Genomic DNA, 15,832 nt, shown 5'->3' on the forward strand with positions numbered 1-15,832 from the left:
GTTGTGACTGTTCTTGAACTCTATTTCTATCCTCTTGATGAATTATGCACAATAAACTTTGTAAGGATTCGGGTCACACAATTCTAACAATCTCCACCTTAACACAAATTCTCAATGAACAAGTTCTTTATTGCGAACTCTTAACGAACAAGTTCTCCACCTCTTCTGTAACACCCCAAACCCAGCCTAGACGTTATGGTCTAATCTGACGATGTCACATGGTAGTGATTTTCGAAAAGTATGTCGTCGCTAAATCCCCTTTTCTATTTAACCATTTTTTTCATTTTCTTATGTTAATTTCAAATCGTGTCGTTCGTTTCCAAAACATTACTCATTTACAAATCATTATTCAATTTCCAAACATTTTTTTTTATTAGGGAAGATTTTAAACAGTTTGCGTATTCATGGTATTTTTGATAAAACATTAATTTCATTTGAAAACCCGAGTTTTACCTAACACTAGCAGATCTAAATCATAAAACCGTAAAAAATCCAAATTTAAACCAAAATCCGTAAAGGCCATAATTACAGCAAACTACTCGCAAATAAAAGTAAAATCATAAATAGGTAATAAAACGTGTAAAAGAAGTCGTGTGGCCACCACTGAGTCCTCCGCTGCACCAATTCGCCTATATCTGGGGATTACCTATACAGATTAAACAGAAGGGGTGAGTTTACGTAAACTCAGTGCGTAATCCCCATACAAATGTACAGACAGTAAACAAATAATCATAGTATAGGCTTAAGCCCTTTTCAGTATCAGTATCAATCCAGTTTGGGCCTTAGCCCATCTCAGTACAAAAATAGTCATGCAGTAGGGCTTTAGCCCATCACAATATCAGTAGCAATAACAGATATGCAGTCACAAAAATCCTACCCATCCAGCCTCTACACACCATCTCCGTCCAACCCTACACTCCATGTGGGGATATAATCAACCCACCCATCCCTACACTCCAAGTAGTACCGAATACGGCATTAGACAATAGTTTGCAGCTGAGCTGCAAATAAATTAGGCTCGAGGTCTTTCAGTACACTTCCTCGAAACATTACGATCCCTCAACCCAATACAATGCAATATACAGATATGACATGCTATAACATAATATCATGCATGTAAGCAGGGCATACAGTATCAAATAAGTGGGACATCGTCAGGTTTAATCATATCAGTCATATAGTCATTTCAGTCAATTAGGGGTCTAGGTAAGCTTACCGACCCTACAGTAGGTCCACAGTCGACTCGGGTGACTCGTGCAACCTTAGCAATAAAACAGTGAAAATGGGCATACAAGCCCATGATGTTCGCCCGTGTGGCCCACATGACCCAAATTGGCCTTGGCCTCATGATCCATTTTAATGTAACCCGTGCTAGTTAATTATTCATATGTGTTTCCACTATTTATTTATATGATCCTTCAAAGCTGTCTACTTGAGTCACTGTTACTAAATTATTTGTATGTTAAGCTACAGAATTCTGAATTAAGATCCACAAATTTTTCCTAAAACCAGACTCACATATCTTCTTACCATAAAATTTTAGAATTATCGGTTTAACCAATAAATACAGTTTATTCTTTAAAGTTTCCCATGTTCTGCTGTCTGACAGTTTTGACCATTCTGCACTAAAAATAAATTATCTTCTCGTACAGAATTTGGATGATGTTCCCATTTGTTTCTCATGAAAGTAGACTCGTTCATAATTATTTTTATATAATTTTTAATAATTTTCCAAATTCAGGACATGGGATTCTAAAATCATTCTGACCCTGTCTCACTAAAATTCAAATATCTCATAATATGAAATTTTTTTGCTTACTTTGTTTCTCCTATGAGAAACTAGACTCAAATATCTTTAATCCCATATTTTTTTCATCCTCTAATTCGATTTCCACAATTTATGGTGATTTTTCAAATTTTGGCTTTTCACCGAATCCCTTATTTTTGTGTTTCGGGTACACACCTGGTTTTGTTTGATGTTAAAACAGTCCCCGAACACTCCAAAGCTGCAAAAACTTCAGATTAGTACGCTTACAAAAATCACGAGGAGAACCTTAATCCTCGCAAAATGCTGCTGCCAACACCCTGGAATTAGACTATTGAACACAAAATAATCTCTTAAAATGATACCCAACAACTTACTAAATTTGCACAAGTTTTGCTTAATGCTACGAAATCAAGAGGAAATAATTGTTTAGGGGGAACAAGGGAATTTCGGCAGTAGAGGAAAGAAAAGAAAAGATAATCGAGTAAGAAGCAAAGAAAAAAGAAAAATTCGACAGAGATGGTAGGAGAAAATATCAGAAAGATGGAGAGAAAAACGACTCTCTCTTTTTTCGAAAAAGGAAAAAAAATCAGATTTTGGATATACCCCCTATAATCCCCTAATTCACTCCCACACTTCCCACTACACATCCACCACTTAGAAACCCAATTCAGCACAACTTTTGTTTAAGTTAGGAGCAAAAAACTACAACCCTTCCCGTCCCAAAGATTTGAACCCATGACCTCCACCAAAATAACACATCATTTAACCACCAGACCAGCAAACCCATTCTGATGTAATTTACCCAACAATCAAATAAAAGCCTACTGAACAAGAGTAAGGCCCAATTCATTCAAAATACCAAAATTTGCCCAAGCAAAGGCTTGAACTTGGGACCTCCCAAATACTCCCAGAACACATAACCACTAAAGCTGACAGATATTTGTGTCATATTTTCACAATAACGAAATTAAAAAATTTGGGGCATTACATCTTCCATAAAACCCCTTAAGGGTTTAACTTCAACAATGAACACCACCCAAATCTAAGCAATGCTCAAACTTGATTATAGGAAGTGACTTAGTCATTATATCTTTAGGATTTTCATGAGTACTAATTTTGCTAACAATAATATCACCACGAGCAATAATATCACGAACATAATGATACCGAACATCAATGTGTTTTGTTCTCTCATGAAACATTTGATCTTTTGTAAGGAAGATGGCACTCTGACTGCCACAAAATATTGTACTAATTTGAAGGTCTTCATTGAGTTTACTAAAGAGTCCCTTCAACCAAATGGCTTCTTTACAAGCCTCAGTAATCGCCATGTACTCAGCTTCAATGGTAGACAAAGCGACTGTGGCTTGCAAAGTGGCTTTCCAACTAATTGCACAACCTCCGATTATAAAGACATAACCTATGAGAGATCTTCTTCTATCAAGGTCTCCAGCAAAATCAGCAATAACATACCCAATGACTCAATCTCTAGTTCCTCTAAACTGTAAGCAAACATCAGTAGAACCTCGTAAGTATCTTAAAATCCACTGAACTACTTTTCAATGTTCTTTACCAGGATTCGCCATGTATCTACTAACTGCACTGACTACATATGATAAATCTGGATGTGAACAAACCATAACATACATGACATATCCCACTTCACTAGAGTATGGAACATGTGACATGTACTCAATCTCATCATCTGATTGTGGAGACAAAGCCGATGAAAGTCTGAAATGGGCTGCTAAAGAAGTACTAACAGGCTTATCACTCTGCATATTGAACCTGTAAAGAACTTTCTCAATGTAGCCCTTCTCACTTAGGAACAATTTGCTTGTTTTTCTATCTCTGAGAATCTCCATACCAAGTATCTTCTTTGCTGGTCCCAAATCTATGGATCAACCTAGAGTCAGTTGTTCTTACTCTTGAAAGAGATATTAACATAATTTAGGGATTTTTTACGGATCAAGGCACAAGTGAATAAATCATTTAATTCAGATTCATAATAGTAAGTGAATTTAAGATGGATTCTTTCTTGGGTATTGTCTCTCCCATTGGTATGCTCGGTTATTTTCCTATTTTATTCTCTGTTGTGTTCTTAGTTAAATTAGTTTAGTAATTTTAGATTAAAAACAATCACTCTAATTTGTTGGCTAAATAATAGAAAAATAGTAATTACTAGTACTTTTAGTACTCGTGGATATGATATTCCCTACTCACCGTAACTATACTATTGTTCGATAGGTGCACTTGCCTTAGTCGTACTTATAGTTAGTTTAGGGACAATTAAGTTTTTGGTGCCATTGCTGGGGAACTAAAATATTAGGAACACTCGATTTTTATTAATTTAGCCATTTATTTTTATTTCATTTTATTTTTCTTTTCAGTTTAATTTTTTTTCTAATTTTTTCTTTTATTTGCTTTTAGCAGGTTCCTTTAGTTTATGACTAGAAGAAACCAGTCAGGACCTTTAGTATTTGAAAGTGAAATTGAAAGTATAGCTCGTAGAAACAGTAGAGAAGCAAGGCAGAGTAGATAAAGTATAATGGAAGAGTAAAAGGACGTTATTATTATCATTGAAGAGATGGGTAATAATCAAAATAATAAGCTACCTCTTGTGGTTGCTGCGAATCCTGCAAATCCAAATCCTGCTCCTCGTACTATGTACGATTATGCCAAGCCCACTCTAACTGGGGCTGAATCGATTATTGTGAGACCCACCATTGCTACGAATAATTTCGAACTGAAGCTAAACACTATTCAGATGATTCAACAGTTTGTTCAGTTCGATGGTTTGCAAGACGAAGATCCAAATACTCATTTGGCTAATTTTCTGGAAGCTTGTGATACTTTCAAGATAAATGGTATTTCTAACGATGTCATTCGCCTACAATTGTTTCCCTTCTCATTAAGGAATAAAGCTAAACAGTGGTTGAATTCTTTACCACAAGGTTCTTTCACTACTTGGTATCAAATGACCGAGAAATTTTTACTGAAGTACTTCCCACCGGTTCAAACAGCTAAGCTGAGGAATGATATCTCTTCTTTCGTGCAGATGAACTTAGAGACCCTATATGATGCATGAGAGAGGTATAAGGATATATTGAGAAGGTGTCATCACCATGGGTTACCTCTATGGCTACAAGTTCAAACCTTCTATAACAATTTGAACCCCTCGACTAAGCAGTTAATCGATGCAATAGTCGGTGTTACTCTGAACAATAAAACTCCTGAAGCGGCTTATGAGTTTATTGAATAGATGTCATTGAATAATTATCAATGGCAAGTCATGAGGACGAAGCCTAATAGAGTAGCCAGTGTTTTCAATCTAGATGCAGTCACCATGTTATCAAATATGCTAGAACAATTAAATAAGAAAATTAACAGTTTATGTGTTTCTACGCAGGTGCATCCGGTGATGCAATGCGATGCAAATAGAAGAGGAATGAGCAATCCAGAATATCTGCCCTACGGTCATAGCACAGAGACCGAACAAATCAACTATATGGGTAATAATTTTAGGCCTCAGAATAATCCTTACAGTAACACTTATAATGTGGGTTGGAGAAACCATCCCAATTTCTCTTGGGGTAGTCAAGGAAATCAAAAACCACAACCCCCTCCAGGCTTTCAACAACAACCTTACCAACAAGAGAAAAAACCAAACCTTGAGGAAATGTTGACGAAGTTTATTTCAGTTCAAAAACCCATTCTAAAGCATATAAACAGCATTTAAAAATCAACAAGCATCAATTCAAGGGCTCGAGAACCAAATCGGTCAACTTGCAAAGTTGATTTCAAAATGACCACAAGTTAGTTTGCCTAGTAATACTGAAACTAACCCAATGGAGCAACTTCATGCAATTACTGTTCGAGATGAAGAAGGGTTAATTGAATCTAAATCAAAACCGAGGTAAGAAATTGTGGTAAGTAACGGTAAGGTCGAGGTAAGCCAGAATGAGAAAAATTCAGTCAGTAAGAAATATAAACCTCGTTTGTCATATCCCAACGCGACAAAGAAGGACCACACAAATAAGCAAATTGGTAAATTTCTTAAAATTTTGAAACAATTACATATTAACTTACTATTTATTGAAGCTCTTTCGCAAATGCCCAATTCCTTTAAATTTTTAAAGAAGCTTTTGGCAAAAAAACGGAAGTTAGATGATTTGTTGCATGTGAAGCTAAATGCATTTTGCTCGGCCATTTCTCAAAATAAACTACCAACAAATTGAAAGATCCAGGGAGTTTTACTATTCTTTGTTTAATTGGTAGTTTGAATATTAATAATGCTTAGGCTGATTTAGGGACTAGTATTAATGTCATGCCCAATAAAATGTTTAAACAATTAGGTCTTGGGAAACCCAAACAAACTAATATGAGTATTCAATTAGCTGATAGAACCATTAGATTTCCTAGGGCTATTATTGAAGACGTACTTGTAAAAATTGATAAATTCATATTCCCAGAATATTTCATTGTTTTATACATGGATGTGGATAGCGACGTGCCTTTGATTCTAGGTCGGCCCTTTTTAGCAACTGTAAGAACTATTATAGATGTTGGTACAGGTGAATTTATACTTCGTGTAGGTGACAAAATGATTACACTCCAAGCTCGTAATTCTGTTACGACTTCTAGTGATCGAGATAATTATACGAGTTCTATTCAATTTAGTAATCTTGTGGCTAAAACTTCTTTGCAGGAAATCCCTAGGAAAAACATGATGGAGCTACATTCCTGCCCATGCGAAAAAAATAGAACGACTCATGAAGAACGAATGCTACAGATCGATAAACTAGACAAATGGCGAACACATGTCAAGGAGAAACTGAGAATACACAATGCGGAACCAAAGCGACGCCATGACGAGCATAAGGATGGAACGAACCAATTGAAGGCTGGGGACCAGGTATTGTTGGATAAAACGGACCGTCGAATTGCCACTTCAAAGCTTATTGCAAATAGAATAACTCCTTTTACGGTATTGAATGTCTTCCCATACGGTACAGTCGAGGTAACTTATTCTGAACTCGGCACTTTTAAGGTAAATATTAATCGACACAAACCTTATTTTGATAATAGAATTTTTTTAAAAACAATTTCTTGCTTAATAAACACAGAGACCATATTTTGAAACAAAAATGGCACGCCAACTTGTTGTTCTTGCTTTGGTTTTAATTGCCCTCGTCGGCGTGGTTTCTACTGACGCCTCATCCACCGGTGGTAGCTTGCAAGTGCACCAGCTGGAGCTTTTACAGATGGTAGTGTTCTAGTTCCTCCCATACTTCTTAGGCTACCACTCCAAGTCTTAGCGGTGGTATCCCTATTGATGATCCATAGAATGATTGTCAAGGAAATACCAAAAAATCATTAAACAATTTGAAATTTAAAAAAATGGTGGGGTTTTTTAAAATAAATAATTAGTTCTACAAATAGAATGATATATTTTTCATTAAGTTTATCAACTGTCTTTCATATATATAATTTCACTTACAACATTATACTCTTAACAAATCTACTAAAACGAGTAGATTGGTGAACTTTGTTTTTTTCTGAATTATGAGAGGATGGTAAAGCCCTAACAACAAGACGACTAGCACGACTTGAATTCAGGCTATATCTAGAGCGACGAATACCTTAACCATAAGTTAACACACTTAATTCAATGAACTGTGTGTTAAGTATTAATTATAATAATAGTTAAAGCATTAATTGAGAAAACAAAGAAAGAAGCCATTAATGGTTAGGAATGGTAGTTTGAATTTGGTATTTGTAATACTCCTATTACAAAATAATTTTTATATTAAGAAAAAAAGACATATAAATAACAGCATCTGACCAAACTACTAATAAAGAATAAAGAATATATCACTACCAAACTTTAAATAATGCTGATCTTCTCACCCCAGCCGCAGCACAGGTTGTAGCCATACCATTATCTTTCATATAAACCAATGCGAATTTAACACAAACCAGTTGGTGTCAAAACTCCATACCACTTCTTTCATCTCCTCCAACGTGAAAGATAAATCAAGTTTCACTGTATCTCCCTCGAATATTTTCTTAAACTTCAAATCCATATCCATGATCCATTGTCTCGATGAGTAGCTAAAGTAATTACTGAACAATTGAACATTTTTTCCTTCAACAACTTTGTGTCATTGCACCATGAATCCCCGAATTTTAAACAATGCGCCATCTTCTTGAATTTCAATTGAAAAAAAAACTTTCAAGATATTTTTTCATACAGTAAATATTAACTATGTTTAAAGCTCGTTATACACCAAGAGGAGGGATGGATTGATGTTTTAAAATTTTCGAAGAAATATGGCAAAGAAAAATCAACATAAGGATTTATAGTGGTTTGACCCCTATTGTCTACGTCCACTACCTTAACTTACCTCAACTAAAGACTTTTCCAAATTCACTAATTTGAAAATTTCAAGGACAATGTTTAACCTTTAAAATCACTATATTTTAAGTAGGCAATATAGAGCTGCTTCCCCTTAAGGTTTTCTACTGAAAACCTTAAGTAAACCCTCACTAAGATAAGAAATAAATTACAAACAAAGAATACCTCTTAAAGACTAATTTACAACAATATAGGCGACATAAATGATTTTCCATCACTTGAAATATTTAAAGAAATAATTACACAAGTGGGTGCATGAGAAAATATGAGAAATACAATAAAAAGTTTGGAATTATGCACAATAAACTTTGTAAGCTTGTTTCTTATCTTTGGAGTATGATTCCTCCCTTAAAAATATGATAGTTGAACCTGTGAGTATCGCATCAAATATGGAAAGGGTTCAATACCTCATTAGTGTAGCTATTAGAGAAATTATTGTTTCCTCTCTCTTTTTTCTGTTTTACTTTATTTCTAGTTTTTAATTTTAAAACTTATACAACAACATTATACTTTCCTCTACAATGTCACATGACATTTTACATGCTATTTAATAGTTAAATTAAGGGCTCGAATAATGGCAATGCTTGATTGATTTCACATAGATAGTTTTGAGATGTAATTAGAATGTTATGAAATTTGGGACCATTTTAAAATGAGAGACATACTTTGAGGATGTGTTGCGCAATTAACTCAAAATTTTATGAAAAATTTATGAAAAGAGATAAATATCAAATTTATACTTGAAATTTGGTCCAATGTGCAATTTGATACATGAACTTTAATTATACACCTAGACCTCGAATTGTGGTTCAAATATATACATGAAAGTTTGATTTTGATTCAACTATACTCATTTAAAAAATGAATACATACATTTATTTTCATATGTATAGCATTACACATTAGATCAAAATTCATGCATGCTTTGATGTTTATACCATTAGTAATGATATAAAATGAAATCACTTTTATCTACTTTTGGCCATTCTAATAATTAACATTCACGAAACCCAATTTTCAATAATTATAGGATTGCCGAACTTAAAAATCGAATGATTAGTGGCTAAGTTTAAAATTAAAAGAGAATTAATTGTCGTTAGATACGGTAATTTACTAGTATTAATACGCTAATCATGATTACAAACATATTGCATCTCTCCATTCCTAATCACATTTTTTCTCTTTTTTTTAAAAAAATTCTTTCTTAATAAACACAGAGACCACATTTTGAAACAAAAATGGCATGCCAACTTGTTATTCTTGCTTTGGTTTTCATTGCCCTCGCCGGCGTGGTTTATACCGATGCCTCATTCGCCGGTGGCAACCCTGCAAGTGCTCCAACTGGAGCTTCTACAGATGGCAGTGCCGCTAGTTCCTACCCTACTTCTCAGGCTACCACTCCAAGTCGCGGTGGTATCCCTATTGATGATCCATAGAATGATTGTTAAGGAAATGCCAACAAATCATTAAACCTGTGAGTATCATATAAAAGATGGAAAGTGTTCATTACCTCATTAGTGTAGCTTTTAGAGAAATTATCGTTTACTCCTTTTTTTCGATTTTACTTTATTTTTAGTTTTTAATTTTAAAACTTATACAACAACATTTTACTTTTCTTTAAAATGTCACATGATATTTTACATCCCATTTAATAGTTAAATTAGCGGCTTGAATAATGGCAATGCTTGATTGATTTAGCATAGATACTTTGGAGATGTAATTAGAATATTTTGAAATTTGGGGACCACTTTAAAATGAGAGACATAGTTTGAAGATGTTTGGTGCAATTAACTCAAAATTTTACAAATAAGTTAGGAAAAGGGATAAATATCAAATTTATACATGAATTTTGGTCCAATGTGCAATTTGATACATGAACTTTAATTATATACCTAGTCCTGGAATTGTGGTTCAAATATGTACATGAAAGTTTGATTTTGATTCAGTTATATACATTTAAAAAATGAATACATACATTTATTTTCATATGTATGGCATTACACATTAGATCAAAATTCATGTATAGCTTTGATATTTATATCATTAGTAATGATATAAAATGAAATTAGTTTTATCTATTTTTGGCCATTCTAATAATTACCATTCACCAAACCTAATTTTCAATAATTATAGGATTGCCAAACTTAAAAATTGTATGGTTAGTTGCTAAGTTTAAAATTAAAGAGAATTAATTGTTGTTAGATATGGTAATTTACTAGTATTAATACACTAATAATGATTACAAACATATTGCATCTCTCCATTCCTAATCTCATTTTTCTCTCTTTTTTGTTTAAAAAAATTCTTGCTTAATAAACACAAAGACCACATTTTGAAACAAAAATGGCACGCCAACTTGTTGTTCTTGCTTTTGTTCTTGCTTTGGTTTTGATTGCCCTCACTAGGGTGGTTTCTGCCGATGCCTCATCCGCCAGTTGTAGCCCTGCAAATGCACCAGCAGGAGCTTCTACAGATGGCAGTGCTGCTAGTTCCTCCCCTACTTCTCAGGCTACCGCTCCAAATCCTAGCAGTGGTATCGCTATTGACCTTGATAGAAAATAGAAAGGTCAAGTTAAATATAATAATTAAATAATTGTATTATTTGGACTAGTGAGTTGGTTGTTTCGTACTGGAGTCCTAGTCATAAGGTTCATCCATAGATGATTGTCAAGGAAATGTTGACAAATCATTAAACATTTTGAAATTTAAAAAAAAAATGGTGGGGTTTTAGCAAACAAATAATTATTTCTATAAATAGAATGTTATGTTTTTCATTAAGTTAATGAACTGTTATTCATATATATAATTTCACTTACAACACGACTAGTGCAATTTAAATTCAGGCCACATCTGGAGCGGTGAAAACATTAACCATCAAGTCAACAGGCTTAATTAAGTGAATTGTTTTAAGTATGAATTGTGTTAAGCATATTGGAATTTGGTATTTGTAATGCTCCATTTTGTAGTAATTTTTATATAAAGAAGAAAAGACATATTGGTCGACAAATCTAATTTATTTAACTAATGGAAGGTGGACTTTTAAGTGAAAATGTTCATAAAGGCATTGATATGGCGAATTGAAATAGGGCTTGCTATTCTACAACCTCGTTCAATTTAGAACATGTCCATGTCTAGTCTCAAAACTTCTTAAGCCTCTAAGGACCAACTCCATGAGCTTTAACATAACCACATGACATTTGAACAATTTCTTTCTCAATTCATAACAGTTTATAACAGAAAAATTATACCAAAAAAATATTCAACAACCAATTTCACAATCAATATAATATTTCAAATTATAATAAATTAAAGCGAACAAACTTACCAGGGTTAAACTACAGAAACAACAAATGTTTAGGGACCATTCTGTAACTTTCTCTTTTCCTTAGATATCTACTTGTTCTTGATCTATAATATCATTTATTTTAATTATTAGCCTCAATTTCATATACTATTCAATTTAATACATATAACTTCTTATTTACAATTTTGTACATTTGCCTCAAACATTTACATTTTATACAATTTGGTCATTAAAACCAAAACAAACTTATTTCTACAATTATATCCTATACCCATGTAACCGAATTTTTATCCATCTTATTACAACCCTTAAATTTCAAAAATACACAAGAAAACCAAGCCATCTTCAATATTTTACCTACTTAGTCCCTAAACTTAAGATTACTATAAATCACTTTGAAATTTAATCATATCTAACAAACAAGCTTCCAAAAAAAACCAACTAACATAAAAAAACATTCAAAAATCATCAATTGTAAATTTCTAAACATTTGACAATTTTACAAAATAGCCCCTATACTAGTTAAATTTCATCACAACGATCTCAAAAATATAAAAATCATTAAAAACAGGATCTAATTCACTTACATGCAATAGCAAAGATTGACCAAAGGTCTCCAAGTTCTCTTATGGTGTATTCGACTAGGAAAAAGAATAATGGAAGAAGATGATACTTGGTTTTTTTTCCTTTGTTTTTGTTTTTATTTGTCTATTTACCATTTTACCCTTTTCATTTAACTTAATACTAAACAAAGTTTTGTCCATAATTGTCTACTATATTTATTTAAGGATTATTTACCAATTATGTCCATTAGTTTACATTTAATAACTATCCAACACATTTAACTAATATAAACTAACTTTTTCATTTTTTATGATTTAGCCCTTTTTACTTAATTAATTATCTAAACATTGCAATTTCTTAACCAAATTTTAATACGATACCAATAACCTCGTAAATATTAAATAATTAATATTTACAAACTGACACATCAGAATTATGGTCCCAAAACTATTGTTTTTGACACTACTGAAAAATAAGATGTTACACATTATACGTTTCTTCATAAAATAATCATCATTTAATTAGTTCACAGGACACCTACTATTTACATAATTTGTCCAGTTTTACATTCCATGCAAACTAAGCTCATGATTAATTTCCAAATCACACATAAAACGTATAAGACTTACCTCGATAACTAATGGCTCTTCAACCTGCACTTACAAGTTATTCGAACAATTACTCATTCCATTCATCAAGCATTCATAATCTACCATTTAATCATCTATCTAAAGTAGTAATAAAAGTTCCAAATCAAACCAATTAAAGACCCCATAATGTCCAATTACAACCCAACAATTATAACTAGTTCTAATTCTAAATCCCATAATTTGGTCCCATATTGCCTTCTTCAATTGGATTTGGGAACACATCAACATACCAAGGTATAGCCTCGTTATGGGTCACTTGGATGGCTCACTTCTCCACCTCTACACAAGTTAAATCATCGCAATGGTATAAAAAAAGTGGGTGAGCTTATGAAAGCTCAGTGAGTGCTCAAACATACTACAATTAAACACATTAGTAATGTTAGGTGAAATAGGCATACTTAAACGAATCACTTTTTTTATAGATCAGACAAGATAACATTTCACATAAACTAGAAGGCTGATTTAGGCTCATAGACAAAAAATTTGAGTTTAAGACCGCATGCAACTAGAACTAAAATCTCAACACATGAAATTACCATGGAAAAATGTGGCCCGTCCTTATCAATGTCAATAAGGCCTATTTATTATTAAATCTTTGCTTGTTGTTACGAGGTTGTTGGATTTGAGCTTTTTTGCTTTTAATATTCAAAAATGGTAATTAGATTTTATAACAATTGTCTAACCAATCATGCTAGTTAAATATACTTATCCTAACTTAAATGGGAATTTTGGCTTTTTTCATTTATTATGATATCCATTTTTTTGAATTACTTGTTTTGAGCTATAAGATTTGTTCATTTCTCAACATGGTTTTGCACTAAATTGTTACTCCAATAATTTGAAGGAAATGATGTATACCTTTCTACTATATATTAGGGCCTTCTTTCTTTGACAAGTGTTCTTGTTTTATTTTCATTATTAACAAATGGCAATGCCTGATTGATTTAACATCAATAGTTTGGAGATGTAATTAGAATATTTTGAAATTTGGGGACCACTTTAAAATGAGAGACATAGTTTGAGGATGTCTAGTGCAATTAACTCAAATTTTCACAAATAAGTTAGGAAAAGGGATAAGTATCAAATATATACATGAATTTTGGTCCAATGTGCAATTTGATACATGAACTTTAATTATATACCTAGTCCTGGAATTGTGGTTCAAATATGTACATGAAAGTTTGATTTTGATTCAATTATACACATTTAAAAAATGAATACATACATTTATTTTCATATGTATGGCATTACACATTAGAGCAAAATTCATGTATAGCTTTGATATTTATACCATTAGTAATGATATAAAATGAAATTAGTTTTATCTATTTTTGGTCGTTCTAATAATTAATATTCACCAAACATAATTTTCAATAATTATAGGATTGTCGAACTTAAAAACCGTATGATTAGTGGTTAAGTTTAAAATTAAAAGAGAATTAATTGTCATACGATATGGTAACTAGTATTAATACACTAATCATGAATACAAACATATTGCATCTCTCCATTCCTAATCACATTTTTCACTCTCTTTTTAAAAAAAAATCTTGCTTAATAAACACAGAGACCGCATTTCGAAAAAAAATGGCATGCCAACTTGTTGTTCTTGCTTTGGTTTTGATTGCCCTTGCCGGCGTGGTTTTTGCCAACGCCTCATCCACCGGTGGCAGCCCTACAAGTGCACTAGCTAGAGCTTCTGCAGATGGTAGTGTTGTTAGTTCCTCCCCTACTTCTCAGCTACCGCTCCAAGTCCAAGCGGTGGTATCGCTATTGACCTTGATAGAAAATAGAAAAATCAAGTTAAAATATAATAATTAAATAATTGTATTATTTGGACTAGTAAGTTAGTTGTTTCGTAGTGGAGTCCTAGTCATAAGGTTCGTCAATAGAATGATTGCCAAGGAAATGCTAACAAATCATTAAACAATTTGCAATTCAAAAAAATGGTGGGGTTTTGGAAAATAAATAATTATTTCTATAAATAGAATGTTATGTTTTTCATTAAGTTTATGAACTGTTTTTCATATATATAATTTCTCTTACAACATTATACTCTTAACAAATCTACTAAAACGAGTAGATTGGTGAACTATGTTTTTTTTTTGTGAATTATGAGAGGAAGATAAAGCATTAACAATAACACGACTAACACGATTTAAATTCAGGCCACATCTAGAGTAGTGAACACTTTAACCATCAAGTCAACAGACTTAATTCGGTGAACTGTGTTTTAAGTATTAATTATAATAATATTTAAAGTATTAATTAAGTAAAAAAAAGAAAGAAGCCACCGGTGGTTGAGAATGGTGGTTGGAATTTGGTGTTTTAATGCTCCCATTATGTAGTAATTTTTATATTAAGAAAAAAAAAGACATATTGGTCGACAAATCTAATTTATTTAACTAATGGAAGGTAGACTTTTAAGTGAAAAGTTCATAATGGCATTGATATGGCAAATTGAAATAGGGTTTGCTATTCTACAACCTCGTTCAATTTAGAACATGTCCATGTCTAGTCTCAGAATTTCTTAAGACTCTAAGGACTAGCTTCCAGAGCCTTAACATAACCACACGAGGTTCTATGATGCCATGTCTCTACAACAATGGCTATCAATAGTGCAAAATGTTAAATCCTAAATTCTAAACGAAACTCTAACCATATAACAATCAAATAAGCTATTCGCAATGTTAAATGTTAACCACTTTGAATCTCTCTTCACTATCGTATCTTGCATCAACAAATATATATAATTATTGTTGATAGATTCTTTAACGGTGTAAATGAGATGTTAGTGCTTGCAAGCTAGTTGAGTTCAACTCAAAAAAAATTGAATTTGATTTGGTAATTATCAAATAGAGCTTGAGCGCAAGCTTAATCGAGCTTTTTATGTTAATATAATTTTATATTATAAAATTACATTTTTACCCTTGTTATATAGAAAGAGCTTAATTACAAACTAGTCTAATCAAGCTCGAGTTCAAGCTAAAGCATGAAATTTAAGTAACTAGATTAATCAAGCTCGAATAACTTGTTAAGTATATCCCAAGCCAAGCTCAAACTTAAAAATTGATGCTTAAGCTGAGTATTGAGTTCTGAATTTCAAGTCAAGCTCGAGGTCAAACTAA

The 15,832-nt window shown here is 32.6% G+C and overlaps 1 long non-coding RNA gene and 1 other non-coding gene across 2 annotated transcripts; one reads left to right on the plus strand and one right to left on the minus strand.

Moving 5' to 3' along the window:
* Positions 1-4,793: 4,793 nt before the first annotated feature.
* On the minus strand, positions 4,794-4,900 carry LOC121222755 (small nucleolar RNA R71). Its single transcript, XR_005920126.1, has one exon. It is a non-coding gene; the product is annotated as a small nucleolar RNA R71 (small nucleolar RNA).
* Positions 4,901-9,359: 4,459 nt separating this feature from the next.
* On the plus strand, positions 9,360-11,001 carry LOC121222285 (uncharacterized). The gene is made up of 2 exons (XR_005919536.1): positions 9,360-9,660; positions 10,511-11,001. It is a non-coding gene; the product is annotated as an uncharacterized lncRNA (long non-coding RNA).
* Positions 11,002-15,832: the final 4,831 nt, after the last annotated feature.

This window comes from Gossypium hirsutum, chromosome D10 (assembly GCF_007990345.1).
Source record: "Gossypium hirsutum isolate 1008001.06 chromosome D10, Gossypium_hirsutum_v2.1, whole genome shotgun sequence".
Classification (NCBI taxonomy): Eukaryota; Viridiplantae; Streptophyta; class Magnoliopsida; order Malvales; family Malvaceae; genus Gossypium; species Gossypium hirsutum.